The sequence below is a fragment of the Phyllostomus discolor genome, chromosome 12, assembly GCF_004126475.2.
Source record: "Phyllostomus discolor isolate MPI-MPIP mPhyDis1 chromosome 12, mPhyDis1.pri.v3, whole genome shotgun sequence".
Taxonomy (NCBI): Eukaryota; Metazoa; Chordata; class Mammalia; order Chiroptera; family Phyllostomidae; genus Phyllostomus; species Phyllostomus discolor.
Window position 1 is genome coordinate 24,464,883 of NC_040914.2, and position 18,119 is coordinate 24,483,001.

The 18,119-nt window shown below is 45.1% G+C and overlaps 1 pseudogene; it reads right to left on the minus strand.

Moving 5' to 3' along the window:
• The window catches only part of LOC114510670, a 63,383-nt pseudogene that overhangs the window by 37,585 nt on the left and 7,679 nt on the right, over nt 1-18,119 (minus strand).

The window sequence follows — 18,119 nt, forward strand, 5'->3', positions numbered from 1 at the left end:
CTCTCCAACACTTGTTGTTTGTTGCTTTGTTTATGATGGCCATTCTGACTGGTGTGAAGTGGTATCTCATTGTGGTTTTAATTTGCATCTCCCTGATAACTGGTGATATTGAACATCTTTTCATGTGTTTCTGGATCCTCTGTGTGTCCTCCTTGGAGAAGTGTCTGTTCAAGCCCTTTGCCCATTTTTTAATTGGGTTGCTTGTCTTCTTAGAGTGGAGTCATGTAAGTTCTTTATATATTTTGGAGATTAAACCCTTGTCTGAGGTATCATTGGCAAGTATGTTTTCAGATACAGTTGGTTCTCTTTTTATTTTAATACTGTTTTCTTTAGCTGTGCAGAAGGTTTTTATTTTGATGAGATCCCATTTGTTTTTTCTTTTTTTTAAACTTTTTTTATTATATTTTAATCCTTGTTCAAATGCAGTTTTCTCCTTTTTAATCCCAATCCTTTCCCTCCTCCCACCCTCCCCACTTCCCTCCCATTACCACCCTCCCCCTAGTTCATGACCATGTGCCCTTTAAGTTTGTTCCTGTGAGCCCTTCCCACTGACCCCCTTAAATTCCCTCTTCTCTCCCCTCTCATCACTGTGAACCTGTCCTCTATTTCAGTGTCTTTGGTTATATTTTGCTTGTTTCTTTGTTTTGTTGTTTAGGTTCCTGTTAAAGGTGAGATCATATGGTATTTGTCTTTCACTGCCTGGCTTGTTTTGCTAAGCATAATGTTTTCCAGCTCCATCCACGCTGTTGCAAAGGGTAGGAGCTCCTTCTTTCTTTCTGCTGCATAGAATTCCATTGTGTAAATGTACCATAGTTTTTTGATCCATTCATTTACTGATGGGCATCTTGGTTGCTTCCAGCATCTAGCCATTGAAAATTGTGCTGCTATGAACATTGGGGTGCATAGGTTCTTTTGAATTGGTGTTTTAGTATTCTTAGGATAGAGTCCCAGCAGTGGAATTGCTGGGTCAAAAGGCAGATCCATTTTTATTTTCCTGAGGAAGTTCCAGACTGCTTTCCATAGTGGTTGTACCAGTCTGCAGTCCCACCAGCAGTGCACTAGGGTCCCCTTTTCTCCACAACCTCTCCAACACTTGTTGTTTGTTGCTTTGTTTATGATGGCCATTCTGTCTGGTGTGAAGTGGTATCTCATTGTGGTTTTAATTTGCATCTCTCTGATAGCTAGTGATATTGAACATCGTTTCATGTGTCTTTGGATTTTCTGTATGTCCTCCTTGGAGAAGTGTCTGTTCAAGTCCTTTGCCCACTTTTTAATTGGATCCCTTGTCGTCTTAGAGTGCAGTCGTGTAAGTTCTTTATATATTTTGGAGATTAAACCCTTGTCTGAGGTATCATTGGCAAATATGTTTTCCCATACAGTTGGTTCTCTTTTAATTTTGATACTGTTTTCCTTAGCTGTGCAGAAGCTTTTAATTTTGATGAGGTTCCATTTGTTTTTCCTTTCCTTTATGTCCCTTGCTCTAGGGGACATGTCTGTAAAGAGTTTCTGCATGAAATATCTGAGATTTCCCTACCTATGTTCTCCTCTAGGACTTTAATGGTGTCACAGTGTATATTTAAGTCTTTTATCCACCTTGAATTTATTTTTGTTCACAGTGTAAGTTGGTGCCCTAGTTTCATTTTTTTTTGCATGTAGCTGTCCAGTTCTCCCAACACCATTTGTTGAAGAGGCTATTTTTACTCCATTTCATGTTGCTGCCTCCTTTGTCAAATATTAATTGACCATAGAGACCTGGGTTTATTTCTGGGCTCTCTGTTCTGTTCCTTTGGTCCACGTGCCTGTTTTTATGCCAGTACTAGGCTGTTTTTAATACAGTGGCCTTGTAGTATAGTTTAGAATCAGATATTGTGACCCCTCCTACTTTACTCTTCTTTTTCAAAATTGCAGCAGCTATGCCAGGTCATTTATGGTTCCATATACATTTTTGAAATGTTTGTTCTATGTCTGTGAAATAAACCATTGCTACTTCAATAGGTATTGCATTGAATGTGTAGATTGCTTTTGGTAGTATGGACATTTTGATGACATTAATTCTTCCAATTCATGAACATGGTGTATGTTTCCATTTGTTTATGTCTTCCTTGATTTCTTTCCTCAGTGTTATGTAGTTTTCTGAATATAGGTCTTTTACTTCTTTGGTTAGGTTTATTCTTAGGTATTTTTTTTTCTTTTTCTATTTCAAATGGGATTTTTTTTCTTTTTTTTATGGTGTAAAAAAAGGTATTTTAATCCTTTATATTAGATACGTATACATGTTATAAAAACGTATTATTTTTCATTTTAACACTATTGGACTTCTCCTGTACATTGTATTCCTAATCCCCTAGGGTATGATCCCAAACGTGATTCATGGTCAAGCGTGGCGCCTCTGAGTGTTCCACGGGATGCTGTTGCCGTGTGTGCCCTGGGAGACAAACTCTTTGTGGTTGGAGGATATGACAGACATTCTTATTTGAATACCGTTGAGTCATACGATGCACAGAAAGATGAATGGAAACAGGTACTCTTGATAAAAGTATTCAACTCGTAACATTTCTGGTTTATCTAAAATGCATTTGTCTAGGTTTGGAATGAATTCCATTCTCTTCCTCTTTAGGGTCTAACCAGATTGTTTTCATGAAATGTGTAGTACATGCTTTATCTATACGATAGAATATCACTAGCTGATCTAATTGATCATTAGCAAGATCCATCATTACGTATATGAACGGGGGCAGACCAATCCCTGACTTTGTGTTATCAGTTATGTCACAGAATAGTCAATCAGATTCAGTAACTCAAGAGCCGTTCTGTGTGGCCAGCACCCTATGTATGTATTAATGACTTGGGAACCAAAGAGCAATACCCATCCCCAAAATCTGCCCCTTCTTATCGGCAGGCACCCAAGGAGAGAAATCATTCTATCTTCTCCTCAGAGACATTGCATGAACTTCCATAGTCGTAACTTTTAATCAGTCATTCCAGGAATTCAGTGCATGGTTAAGAGACTGGAATGGAATCCTCTCCAGAGTATTGGGCATGTAACAGAAGAAATTATAAGAGCAGAATGAGATGGAGCACTGTGAAAGGGCTTTTTCAGGATGTCCAATGCAAAATAGAAGCTTTTGACGGGTTTTTCAATGATAGCTGTAGACTGATTGCAAAATATCTACTGGTGTTTCTTTTAATTCAGTTATGGGTTAATAAAGATGAAAATATGAGTAACTCTTCACCATTTCCATAAAGAGGCAAATGTTGTATTTCATAGTTAACTTCCCTTATACTGACTTCTTAATGTCCTGTATTCTACATAGTGAGCTGGTTACTATTCTAAATAAATACACGTTCATGCAATTATAGCTGATAATGGGTTTCTATCTCTTCCTTCCTTCAACAGCATGATTCATTAGAACCCTTGGAATCATTCAAATTCTGCCCTGTTGGTAGTATCACTGCTTAACACCAGATAGAAATGGAAGAAAAGATTTTAGCAAACAAGGAGTTAGGTCAAATACAATAATCAAAATGACTGTTAAACTGGTACGGATTACTTTTCTGAAAATTGTACACCAGGACCTAAGTGTCTTAGATTCTATTTCTGGCTTTTCACTGTTTCATTGTGTGATGTTGGAAAAAGTGAAAACGAACTAACAAAGAATGGAATTATAAACACTATGTGCCAAATTATTTTCACTTATTATCCCTTCACCTTGAACTTAACTCAAACAAAACCTTGAAGGATAACTATTGTCAGCTGTAATTTTTCAAGTGAAAAAAAATTACAGGAGAGGTGAAACTTAACTTAATATCACATCTTGTAAGGACTATGTTTTTTTCTACCACACCGGACTGTTATCTGGGTTATGTTTTCCCTTGTTTTTTTTTTTTTTTTTTTTTTTGCACAGCGAAGGTCACACCAGAGTAGCTGAAGGCTTGATCAACTGCAACGTGCTATATTATGCCAATCACAGAATTCATTCAAACATCATTTCTTTTCTGCATTTGTTCTTTGTGTCAGGAAGATCCTGTTAACATCGGAAGAGCTGGCGCTTGTGTCGTGGTGGTGAAGCTACCATAGAGCTATCTCATCGAAAGGAGGCAAACTGGATCATTGATGAGCAGTAACGTACTTCCAGGTTGACGGAGGGATCCTGTAGCTGTCCATCCCCGTCTGCTGGTGAGCTGATCATGCGCTACGAGGCGGCTCCTTCTAAGTCTCTTAAATAGGACCTTCGGCTGAAGACAACAGACGATATTCGATTTTTTTTTCTTGATTTCTGCTTCTGCTGTTTCATTGTTGGTGTACAGAAATGCCTTTGATTTCTGGATATTGACTTTGTATCCTGCTGTTTTGTCAGATTCATTTACTAGGTCAATCAGCTTTTTGCCCAAATCTGTAGGATTTTCTATGTACACTATCATGTCATCTGCAAACAGTGACAGTTTTGTTTCCTCCTTTCCAATTTGGATGCCTTTTATTTCTTGTCTAATCGCTGTGGCTAAAACTTCCAATACTATATTGAATAGAAGTGGTAAAAATGGACAGCCCTGTCTTGTTCCTGATCTTAGTGGAAAAGATTTTAGTTTTTGCCCATTGAGTATGATTTTGGCTGTAGGTCTCTCACATATGGCCTTTATTATGTTGTGGAATGCTCCCTCTTTTCCCGCTTTGCAGAGTGTTTTTTATCATAAATGGGTACTGTACCTTATCAAATTCCTTTTCTGCATCTATTGATATGATCATGTGGTTTTTGTCTTTGCTTTTGTTTATGTAATGTATTACATTTACTGATTTCCGAATATCGAACCATCCTTGCATCCCTGAAATGAATCCCATTTGGTCATGGTGTATGATCTGTTCAATATATTGTTTGACTCGGTTTGCCAGCATTTTGTTGAGCATTTTAGCGTCGATGTTCATCAGCGATATTGACCTAAAGTTTTCTTTCTTTGTTGTATCTTTCTCTGGTTTTGAAATTAGAATGATGTTCACCTCATAAAAAGAGTTTTGGAGTCTTCCATCTTTTTGGACTTTTTGGAATATCCCTGTGAAGGATAGGGGTTAGCTCTTCCTTAAACGCTTTGTAGAATTCTCCTGTGAAACCATCTGGTCCAGGGCTTTTGTGTGTTGGGAGTTTTTTGATTACTGCTTCAATTTCTTTTGCTGTTCAGGCTTTCTGCTTCTTTTTCATTGAGCTTTTTAAAATTTTATTGAAATTGTTGTTGCAGTACAATTTTCTGTCTTTTACTCCCATCCCAACCCACCCACCCAACCGTCCCCTCCTCCCTCCCATTTCCACCTGCCCCTAGTTTTTATCTATGTGTCCTTATACTCATTCCTGTAAACCCTTCCTTTTCCCTTGAAATTCCCCTGAAATTCCCTCTCCTCTCCCCTCTGATCTCTGTCAGTCTCTTCTTTATTTCAGTGTCTTTGGTTATATTTTGCTTGTTTCTTTGTTTTGTGGTTTAGGTTCCTGTCAAAGGTGAGATCATATGATATTTGCCTTTCACTACCTGGCTTATTTCACTTAGCATAATACTTTCTAATTGCATCCATGCTGTTGCAAAGGGTAGGAGCTCCTTCTTTGTTTCTGCTGCATAGAATTCCATTGTGTAAATGTACCATAGTTTTTTGATCCATTCATTTACTGATGGGCATCTAGGTTGCTTCCAACACTTAGCTATTGTAAATTGTGCTGCTATGAAATTGGGGTGCATAGATTCTTTTGTATTGGTGTTTTAGGGTTTTTAGGATATAGTCCCAGCAGTGGAATTGCTGGGTCAAAAAGCAGGTCCATTTTTAGTTTTCTGAGGAAATTCCATACTGTTTTCCATAGTGGTTGTACCACTTTTCATTGAGTTTTGGAAGATTATATTTTTCTAGAAATTTTTCCATTTCACCTAGGTTTTCAAATTTCTTGGCATACAGTTCTTTGTAGTAATTTCTTACAATCCTTTGTATTTCTGTGGTTTCAGTTGTAACCTCTGCTCTTTCATTTCTGATTGTGCTTATTTGGGTCTTCTCTCTTTTTTTCTTGATGAGTCTGCCTAAAGGCTTGTCAGTTTTTTTTTTTTATCTTTTCAAAGAACCAGCTCCTGGATTCATTGACCCTTAGAATTGTCCTTTTAGTCTCTGTGTCATTTAATTGTGCTCTGATGTTGGTTATTTCCTTCCTTCTACTTGCTCTAGGCTGTCTCTGTTGTTGTTCCTTGAGTTCTTGTAGACGTAGGGTTAGGTTGTTTGTTTGAAATATTTCTAACATATAGGTATGTCTGTATCGCTATGAACTTCCCTCTCAGGACTGACTTCACTGTGTTCCATAAGTTTTGGGTTGTTTTGAGTTCATTTTCATTTATTTTCAGAAACCTTTTGATTTCTTCCATAATTTCATTCTTGACCCATTCATTGTTTAATAGCATGCTTTTGAGTGTTTTGGGTTTTTTTTTTCCCTTGGGGTTGGTTTCTTGTTTCAGTCCCTTATGATCCGAGAAAATCCTTGGCATGATATCAATTTTCTTGAAATTGTTGAGGCTTCCTTTGTGTTCTATCATATGGTCTATCTTTGAAAATGTTCTGTGCACATTTGAAAAGAATGTGTGTTTAGCTTCTTTGGGATGGAGGGCTCTGTATATATCAGTAAAGTCCATTTCATCAAGGGTATTGTTCAATGCCACAATATCTTTGTTGATATTTTGTTTGGAAGATCTGTCCATTTTTGACAGTGGGGTGTTGAAATCCCCCACTATAATTGTGTTGCTTTCAATATCTGTTTTGAAGTCTTCTAAGATTTTTTTTTATTTATTTGGGTGTTCCTATGTGGGTGCATATATATTTACAATATTTATATCTGCTTGGTGGATTCTTCTCTTAAGTATTATGAAGTGACCTTCTGGGTCTCTCTTTATGGCCCTTTTCTGGAAGCATATTTTGTCTGATATGAGTATTGCTCCCCTGGGTTTTATTTCCTGTCCATTTACTTGAAAAATTTGTTTCCAGCCCTTCACTTTCAGCCTGTGCAGGTCTTTTATCCTGAGGTGGGTCTCTTGTAGGCAGCATATGTGTGGGTCATGTTTTCTTATGCATTCAGCTATTCTTTGTCTTTTGATTGGAGCATTTATCCAGTATACACATTTTAAGGAAGGAATTCTTGCTAAGTCTAAATGCAGGACATATTTCCAATTATTTCTGTCTTTTCAATTTCTTTTACCAAAGTCTTAGAGCTTTCAACATCCAGATCTTTCACCTCCTTGGTCATCATCTGTGGTATTTGATGTTATTGTAAATGGGAATAAATTTTTATTTCCTTTCCTGATGTTTTTTATATTTTGCATATAGAAATGCCACTGATTCCTGAATGGCCACTTTGTATGCTGCCACTTTTCTGAGTTTGTTTTTAAGTTTTTACCATCTTTTGTGGGGTTTTTAGGGGTTTTTATTTAAAAGATTGTATCATCCACACACAGTTTTATTTATTTATCTCCAGTTTGAATCCCTTTGTTTCTTGTCCTTGTCTGACGGCTATGCCTAGGGTGGTTAGTATGAGTTGCACAGGAATGGGGAGAGTGAGTTTCCTTGTCCTGTCTCTGATCTCAGCAGAAGAACTCTCAGCTTTTCAGTGTGGAGTCTGATGTCAACTGTGGGCTTCCACACGTGACCTTTGTTTTGCTGGGGTGTGTTCATTCCATCCCCAACTTGTGGACAATGTTTATTATGAAATGTTTGAATGAATGTTATACTTTGTGTAATGTCTTCTCTGCATATGTTCAAACAAGCATATGTTTTATATCATTTACTTTATTGTTGTGGTGAAAACTCCTATTGACTTTCACATGTTAAAGTATTTTTGAGAATTATCAGGACTCTTTTTAAATCCCATTTGTTCATGGTGTCCAAAACTTTAATGTGCTCTTGAATTCCTCATGATAATATTTATTGAGATATTTGCATCTATGTTTTACAAGAATATTGGCCTTTTGTATTTTTCTTGTTCTATTCTTTGGTTGATGCCCTCTGTAGCATTTTGCATTTCATTGACATAATTTTTTCACCTTGGAATTTATGGGTTTTATTTGAGGATTTCTGTCTCTTTGTTGAGTTTGCTGTTTGGTCCATATAATGTTTTCCTGACTTTATTGAGCTGTCTTTTGTTTTTGCCTTGTAGTTCATGGAGTGCCTTTTTAATCACTTGTGGGTAAATTGCTATTCTGCGTGACTTTGGGTTCTGTACTGGGACGTTATTATGATCGTTGGTAATGGCAGAGATTCTGATTCTTCATGTTCTTTGGAGTGTTGTGTTCTCTTTTTGTATCTCAAGTCTCATTCACCTCCTGCAAGCTTGACCAGCTGCCCTCAGGGGAGAGATGGTTTCTGTAGGTCCTGCGTGTGTTCTGGGGCTTCTGGGACCTTGTGTGGATGTTCCAGCTTGGGGCTTCTGGCTCCCTCTTGTGGCAGGATTCTCAGGTTGTAGGTCTGGTCCTCACCTTTCAGTGTATCTGGCCAGTTGGAAGAAACTCTTTTTCTCTTTTTTTTTCTTTAATGTTATTTTTAAAAAATAGTCCATGACTTTTACAGACAGGGGCACCTACCCTCCATGCCATCTCCAAGGTCCAGCTGTCCCCCGTGCAGGCTCAGGCCTCCCCCTTGTGCTCTTGAGGGGATCAGAGGAATGTTAGGGTCCTCAGGGGTCACTGGAACTGAGCCTTGATAAACAAGGGTGTTGCTGCTCTGGGCAGGGTGAGGACTGGGTGGGCTGCACCCACCCCAGGAAGCTGGCACTGGCTGGGCTGAAGGCTGCCCTGTGCGTGTCTCTCTGGCCAGGCTTCCAGGCAATGTGCTGCATGCCCCAGGCTCCTGAGCAGTTAAGGAGGAAGCAGGGTGGAGGAGCGCGATCTTGGACAGGTGGTTGCTGCTGGTGAAGCACTTGGAGAAGAGAGGGCAGGGGGAGCATGTCTGTCCCGTGTGCATCCGGTGGTGACCAGCTCCTTCCAGTGCACGAACTTCTTTTTGCAGCCAGGGGTGTCTCTGGTGCAGGGGATGTGAGGTGCACAGACTTGAAGGAGTTTTGGTGCAGCCAGGGAGGGAAGTGCAGTGGATCTTGGTGGAGGAGGCGCAAGTATAGAATCCTGCCCAGGTGCGGGAGGACAGGGACCAGAGGGATGGGGAGGAGAGGGGTGGCACAGCACCTCAGGGGACTGCGGGGCACCATGCAGGTTGGACAGGATCCTGGTGGCCAGCAGGGGTGGCGAGGCAGTGGCTTTGGGCTCCAGAGAGACACCCTGTGCACTCCCTGACCTGTGATGTGGTCCATGCTCTGGGCCTGGCAGGCCACAGGGCATGTTATGCCCAGGGGCCGGTCCTGAGCACAGTGGGGCAAAGTAATCCACACAAGTCACCAAGCCCATGGGCCCAAAAAGGTGTGCGGCTGGGACTCGAGGAGGATATTGTATCCGGAGAAAGACCAGGGGATGTGGCAGATAGTAATGGGCGGCTCTCTCGCTCTCAAGAAGAAAGAAGGGAAAGGGACTAGAAAAGAAAGTGTATGAGTGACTCACAGACATGGACAACGGGGGGAATTTTCTGTTGCAGCAGGGTGGGGGAGAGGGGCGGTGAGATGGGCCGAGGAGGGCAATGGGAGGAAATTGGGAGAACTGTAATACAATAATAATTTTAAGAGATTTTAAGAATAGGGGGAGGGAGGGATGTTCGAGTGAGTGGGAGTGGTGGGGGGTAAATGCAGAAAACTGTACTTGAGCAACAATAAAACAACTAAAATAAATAAATTATATATAGTTCAAGTTGATCCTTCAAAAGACCTTTCGGTCTGTATTTTATCCCTTTTCTCTATACTGGGATCATAGGGGGGGAAAGATTAAGAAAATAAAAACATAAGTAACAGCAAAAAAACAGAACCAAAACAAAAAGGAAGGAAGAAAGAAAGAAACATTTGTACCCAGGAATTATACAAATGCCACAAATCAGGGCTTATGAAAAAAAAAAAACAGTGTTTTCTGTGAGCTGGTTTACAAACACACCTCCTGAGTATCACTTCACATGCCTGTGGAATTTTGGGAGAAAACACACCAGGTCCATCATCTGACACACAGAGCAGTCCTTGATGGGACAAGGCAGTGTTTTTTTTCATGATGGTTTTGTGTTTATTTCTCCCAAACTACACATTTACAACTACATTTATTGCAATGATATGAGTTCATACAATTCCACAGGTGTCAGCCCTGGCTGGTGTGGCTCAGTGGGATGAGCACCAGCCTGTGAACCAAAGGGTCCCCTGCTCCATTCTTGGTCAGGGCTCGCCGCTGGGTTTCAGGCCAGGGTTCAGGCAAGTGGCAACAAACCTGTGTTTCTCAGGCACCTGGATGCTTCCATCCCTCTCTCCATCCTTCCCCTCTCTAAGAAATAATAAATGAAACTTCTATTCATTTGCACAAGTTGAAACCTTTTTGCCAATTTTCTGGACCCTGTGTTAAATCCTATTTGATCATGGGGAACAGAACTTTTGATGTGCTCCTGAATTAGCCATGCTAATATTCATTGAGAAATGTTGTCCCTATATTCAACAAGAGTATCGGCCTGTCGTTTTTACTTGATCTATTCAAGGTGCTGTGGATCCCAGGCTCTGATCAGTTATGGTGGAAGCCAGGGTGGCGGAGAAGGAGTTTGGACCAGGGGGTCGCTGTTGCCGAAGCGCTTGGATCAGACAGGGCGGGGCGGGGGTGGGGGTGGCGCTTCTGCCCCCTGTGCATCTGCTGGTGGCCCACACCACCTGGCAGCGTGCTAACTTGTAGTCTGAGCCAGAGGTATGGCGGGCACTGGGCGCTCACCTGTGTGACTTCGCAGAGGGAGAGAGGTAGGGATGTTTGCAGAGTGAGGCAGCCCGAGAAGGGACAGCTGTGGCTCTTGGTGGTGGCCGAGGTGCAGGCACAGGGCCAGGGCCAGGTGCAGGAAGACGGGGTCCAGGGGGATGGGAACCGGAAGTAAGCACGGAGTACAGAGCAGCGCGGCCACCCAGGCAGGTCAGCCAGGTAGTTGAGGCCAGGAGAGGTGGCGCAGCCCTGGCTTTGGGCCCTGGGCAGACACCCTGGGCACAACCAGGCCCTTGGCGGGCCCTCACTCTGGGCCCGGGTAGCTGCAGTGAACCCTGTGCCTGTTGAGATGGCCCTGAGTACCTCGGGGCGAAGTAATCCACGCAAGTCACTGCTGTGGACCATCTGAAAAAGTGTGCAGTTGGGACTCAGGGAGGCTGATGGGGAAGGAGAAAGATGGAGGTACCAGTGAGAGAGAGTGGTGGGACGCTCTCATAGCCCTCGAGGAGTATTTACACCCGGGAATTAGGCAAACGTGATAAATCAGGTCTTTAGGGGAAAAAAATGATGTTTCCTTGGAGCTGCCTTACAAACACACCATCTGAGTGTGATTTCAAACATTGGTTGCTCTTTTGGACTCATGGTGTTTCTGGAGGAACCAGCACCAAGTACATTTCCTGATACACAGAGGAGTCGTTGATGAGATCTTTTCTGAGGATCAAAGACATGGACAGTCAGCAATGCAAAAAATAAAAGAGTAAAATGTCTCACATGAAAGTGGACCAGAGATGGAAGGTGAGCCCAGGTGTGGATCTGAACCTGTGATGTGGGCTGAGCCCCAGGTCACAGGGTTGAGAACAGAGGGGCCAGTCAAGGAAGGTCAACAGTGCAGTGAGGTGAGATACCCATAGCCTAGCTGTGGAGAAGCCTCTGCAGTACCAGACCCACCTCTCCCTGCACGGGAACCACACCCAAACCCTCCTCATTCTCAGCAGTCTCTTTCCCACAGGTGCCCATAGTTTCCTCCTGAACTTCTTGGGATCATCAGACTCTTCTCCAGGCTCCACCTCACTAACTGGTGGGTTTGTTGTCCCCTGTAGTCAGCTGCTGGCTGCATTGTGGGGTCTTCTCTTACTGTGTCAAGCTTCCCACAGCAGCACCCTGAGGACCACAAGGATCAAGCCACACACACCCTACCAGATGTGGTTCCCCACTGTGTAGTCTTGGGTTGGTAAGCTAGAAATTGTGGGTAAAGAGGTCACAGAAGTCAGGACAGACTCATATCACCCCAGTCCCCCTGCATGTCTACCAGGGCACCTGCATCTCATTCACTGGTTTTGATGCTTTGAGAACAGCCCATAATTGACAATTTTCCATACTCTCTACTCTTGGAATCTGGATTGTTTTCCCATCATCCCAGAGGATCAGCAGCTCTAGAGAAAATGACAAGTGATAGAATATGCGAAAAAAGATATAGACTGGCTTAGGTAATCTCTTTTCTAATTTTTAATGGAACTCTCAAACTAATGGTACCCAACTCGATTCCCTGAGGTCAGCATCTCTGGGGTCTGGTCTTGTATTTCTTTGGAAAGCCAAGATGCAGAAGGAAGACTTCAATGTGTCCTAAATATCAGGACGTGAAAGAGTGATGGCTGGATCTACCTTTTCATTGCTCCACCTAAGCGAGGTTCTTGTGTCCATGGCTCAGAAACATAATTTTCATGTCTCATTATTTCCTTCTTTCTCTCAATCTTTCTTTTTTTAAAAATAAATAATCGATTATATAGAACACAAACATTTTTACTATTGAGAGTGTTCAAAATTAACATAGCTTCTACGTGTTCATTCAGTTTGTAATCTAATTGGAAGATGGGTAAGAAAGTCACAAAAAGATAAATGAAAAAATAAAATCTTTAGACGCACACCTGCATGAAAATATGGATCTCTATAGGTCACACACAGGCTGTGATGATGTGACAAATGAAATCACAAGCAGTACAGGGACCTCTGGGAGGGGGATGGGGACATTGCCAGGAGATGTAATGGGAGGTGATTTGGAGGATGACCTGACCCAGCTGACCAGCTGGTGTCATGGAAACAGAGCAGAAATCCTGCTGTCCTGCTACACCCACATAATGACAGTGGTCCCCCATGGAGACAGGACAAGCTGAGAGTGGACTCATGTTCTTACTCTCACAGGAATTCACTGGCACCAAACTTCTAAACTGATTGAGCTTTTTCAGATCCTAGATTGGATTCTGCTCTGACAGATGGGAGAACCGAGTCCCAGATACAGGGAACTTGTGTTTCCTGTGCTGTCCTCCTGCTGCCCCACGCGGACACCAGCTCTGAGCTCTGGGCTCCTCATCTGCAGGAGCCAGTTCTCTTTCCCCTGGAGCAGAGGGTCCTTCCTTATTACCTGCCCCCCAAAAAGCAGGGACACAAGAGGGGCAGGGGTGTGTGGTGAACCCTTATGCACCCTTTCAAATGGTGGGGCTGGGCTTGGGCTTTGCTTTCCTGAGCTCTGTGAGTCCCCTTATGTCACCTAATGTCACCGGAGGCCTGTGAGCTGGACCAGCTCACAGGGGACCAGGGATGAACAGACATGAACCCGACTTTCAGAGAGGAGAATGGATTCTGGGCCCCACAGCAGGAGCAGCAGAGCTGGGACCTGAACCAGGTCTCACTCCAGCCCTTGTTCCCTCCCCTGAGCTGAGCCTGAGCTGATGGAAAGGGCCTGGGTGTACCAACCTGATGTCTTCCCTGTCCTTCAATGTACAGTGTCACTGTCACTGCTATAGAGGGGAGAGTTCCCATAACATCATGTCCTGGGGCACTTCCCTGTGAGCCCCACTCCCAGGAGGTCAGAGCCAGAAATGAAAGGAAATCTAAGCTATAGTCATGATTCTCTCCTTTTACACTTGGAGACACTGAGGTACAGAGAGGGGAAGGGCATGTCCAAGTCAGAGCCTCCAGAGGTGCCTGAACTTGCACAGGACTCAGCCTCTGTCCCCTGGGACACATCCACTGCCTCCCCACAGGGACCCTCACTTATCCCACTGAGGGCCTGACTCCATGGGGCTTAGGGGCAGATCCTCAGAGACTTCTGGAAATTCAGGATGGGGGTGCTGCCTTCTCCCCATTTCAGCCTGGCTCCTCCTCCAGAGTGAGCCCAAACCTGTACCTCATTCATGACCACCCAAACTGTCACTGCCCTCTCTCACTCCTGTACAGGCCTGACACTGTGGTGAGGCGGGGTTAATCCTCAGAGCCCCTAAAGCTTCATGAGTCCCCTGAAATCTCTCCCTGACTCCACCCCCGCCCCCACACCATCCTGGGACAGAACCCTATCCTTGAGTATCTGTGTGGACACTGGATCCTCTGAGAGACTCAGAACCACCCTGGGCAGGTCAATGCCACCTCTAAGTGAAGGGACCCAGTGACTCACCAGAGGTGGAGGTGGGCCCTTTGGTTGGGCCCTGGGGTTTTCAGAGGGTCCTGGGAAGGAACACAAAAGGAGGTGAGGGTTTGGGCTGACCCTGGGGTCCCCACCTCACTCAGACTCCTCCTACATCTGCACTGTGGCTTCTAAGACCCTCTCACTGCCCACCTGGCACCTTCTGGACCTGGCAGGTGGCAGGATGGACAGTGGTAGCAGGGCCTCTGAGGGGCAGATCTCTGCTGCACCAACATCCATACAGCCTGCTCCCTCCCCTTTGAGCCCATAATTCATCTGGGAACCAAGACATGAGGTAACAGCTCAGAAAGACTGTCAGGGGCCTTACCTGAGACCAGGAGCTCCAGGGGGGCACTAGGCTGTGACAACAGGTAGGGGCTACTGTGGTTTGCACTGTAGCACCTGTAGGTCCCCCCATGGGCTGAGGTCACAGGACCCATGGAGAACTCTGCCTGGTGCTGCTGAGCTTGGGACTGTGATCTGAGACACAGGGGGGGATTAGCCCACCCCTCCTTGGACAAAAGGAAAGTGTCCCTCGTGCTCTGAGACTGACACAGCAGGGTCACGTTCTCTCCTGTTGTGACCTTGGGCCTCAGCTTCACAGTGAGGAAGGGTCTGTCAGGGAGCCATCCTAGAGAGAGGGGGGTGGTTGAGGGGCTGCCACCTAGTTCTGACCTAAGAGTTACCTCCAGACCCCTTTCTGAGGACCCTCCTTCTGTCTCTGTTTTCTCTGCGTGGCCTCCTCAACCTCCCATTGTCTGGTCTGTCTCCTTCCCTCCCTGGAGACCCCTCACTCCTTGTCCTGGCCATCACCACCTGAGACCCCCAGCAGGGCCTGAGCAGATTCTGGGTTCCTGACTGAACCTGCTGGCTCCTCACCTGCCACCAGGATGTCCAGGGGGTCACTGGGGGCTGACCACTCAGAGGAGAGGCTGTGTCCACCATAGCACCTGTACCAGCCCCCGTGGAATCTCCTTACAGTGCTCAGGTGGAATTCGGCCTGAGAAAGTCCAGCCTGGGGCTGCAGGGCAGAGCTCTGGTGGAGGCCCACTACCCCCTCCTTGGACAGAGCGAATCTGTCATAGCTGAGGTCAGAGCCACACTGGAGGGTCAGGTTCTGTCCAGAGGCCACAATGGGGCTCTTCTGGGTCAGGAGGGCGGTCTTCTCTGAGCCACCTGAAGGAACCAGACAGGAGTGACAGTGCTGTTCCTCCCATGAACCCTCCTTTTGGCCTGGCCCCCAGGTCCCCCTATCTCTCTCTCTGTGTCTCTGACACAGGAGCTCCTATGCTCCCCTCGCCCCACCACTCACATGGGGCTCCCCTCCCTGGAAAGAACCCTATAATCTGTCTGGTACCTCAAAACATGGAAGGGCCAGCTTGGGACTTCCTCACCTGAGACCAGGAGCTTGAGGTCGTTACTGGGGAGTGAGCACACCTGGGGTCTGTGCCTGTAACAGCCATAGCATCTGAATGTCCACCTGTCACTAAGTGTCATGGGACCCACAGAGAATAGGGCCTGAACTCCCCACTTGGGTGTCTCTCTGAGTCCAGGGTTGTTGAGAGTCTGTCTTCTCCTTCCTTAGTCAGAATGAACCTGTCAAATCCCTTCCATGAGCCACACTGGAGGGTCACATTTCCTTCTGAGGTCACAACAGGGCTGGGAAGGACTGAGAGGCTGGGTGTGCTGTAGGCTCCTAGGAGAGAAGGAGGCAACATGTTAAATGGGGTCACATCTCCCTCATGTCCCCAGGGCTGGGCTGTGAGGAGAAACCTCCCTGAGAGCATCCCTCTTCCTGAGGGCAGAGCCTGAGCCTGGGACCCTGGTGTGCCCTCACCTATCACCACCACCTCCAGGGGGGTCAATGCACTCTGACCAGACACCTTGGCTGAGATAGTAACACTGATATCTCTCTGCAGTGTTCTCTGTCATCTGTGTGGTGGAGAAGTTGGCCTTGTTTCCAGGAGCCAGTGGCTTTTCTGTGTTCCAGGGTGTTGGACTTCCCTCTTTATCCAGATAGAACTCCTGGGCCTGCAGGGACATCTGACACCAGATGGTCACATTGCTCCCCCAGGGCACCACAGGTCCTGGCTCAGCCCAGAGGGTGGGTTTGGGGAGGGTCCCTGGAAGGAATCAGAAGCTGGGTCACAAGACATTTCCACCCCCAGAGCCCAGGTCACAGCCCCAGGACCTTCCCTGACATCCCCCATCTATTAACCCAGAACTTACATTCTCCATCCCCAGCTGCCTGGTGGGGAAGCAATTTGTCCTTTATGTGGAGAGGGTCCTAGGACCCCTGAGGACAGACTCACCTGCCTGCACTGGGGTCCTCAGGCCCATGCTAAGCCCTGCAAGAGAGTCCCTGTGAGAGATTTGCCCTGAATCCTGAGCAGAACCCTCCTCCCCAGGAGCCTGCTGAGTCCTGGGGTCCTGACAGAGCAGGGCTTCCCCTCCCCCCTCCTCACTCTCACCAAGGCAGAGCAGGGTTGTGAGGGTGGGGTCATGGTGTCTCCTCTCTGAACCCAGCTGTGTAGAAGGAAGAAATAGACCCATAGCCTCCAGAGATGCCCCTTGCAGGTGAGTTGACCCAGGGCACAGCCTTCCAGGTCCTCTCATGAGGGCCCCTCCCCCCTTTAGTCCAGTGAAGACTAGAAGTGTGGTCCTTGCCCTCACTGTGGGTCCTTCCCATGGACAGTAGTCAACCAGGCCCTGGAGACACTTAGGGTAGATGGACGTCCCTGTGCCTGCAGAGTTCAACTCTGCAGAGACATGGGTCCTCCTCACTGAGTGACAATGAGCACAAAGGGGAAACACAAGGAAGTAGGAGAAAGGAACATGTCCCTTTTCCTGGCCCCAGAGTGTGGTATTTTTCTATTCCAGCCACCCTCACCACTTCTCATTTTTTCTTAGCAACAGTGTCCACCCCACCTTCCTGGGGACAAGCCTCTGAGTGATTCCTGCCCCCTCAGTACCCCTTATTTCCTGGTTCAAACCTCCTCCTTATGCTGTGGTCCTGCCTTCAAAATTCAGACAACATACAAGAACTCGAGGAAAAACAACAAAAACAGCCCAGAGCAAGCAGAAGGAAGAAAATAACCAACATCAAAGTACAATTAAATGACAAAGAGACTAAAAGCATAATTCTAAGGATCAATGAATCCAGGAGCTGGTTCTTTGAAAAGATAAACAAAATCAACAAGCCTTTAAGCAGACTAATCAAGAAAAAAAGAGAAAGGATCCAAATAAACACAATCAGAAATGAAAGAGGAGAGATTACAACCGACACCACAGAAATACAAAGGATTGTAAGAAATTACTATGAAGAACTGTATGCCAAGAAATTTGAACACCTAGGTGAAATGGACAAATTTCTAGAAAAATATAATCTTTCAAAACTCAATGAAAAAGAAGCAGAAAGCCTGAACAGACCAATTACAGCAGATGAAATTGAAGCAGAAATAAAAAACTCCTGACACACAAAAGTCTAGGTCCAAATGGTTTCATAGGAGAATTCTACAAAGCATTTAAGGAAGAGCTAATCCCTATCCTCCACAGACTATTCCAAAAAATCCAGAATGATGGAAGACCCCTAAACTCTTTTTAGGAAGCCAGCATCATCCTAATCCCAAAACCAGATAAAGACACAACAAAGAAAGAAAACCTCAGGCCAATATCACTGATAAACATAGACGCTAAAATTCTCAACAAAATATTGGCAAACTGCATTGAACAATACATTAAAAATATCATACACCATGACCAAGTGGGATTCTTTCCAGGGATGCAAGGATGGTTTGCATCAGATGCAAGCATTTGATAAGGTACAGCACCATTTTTTATA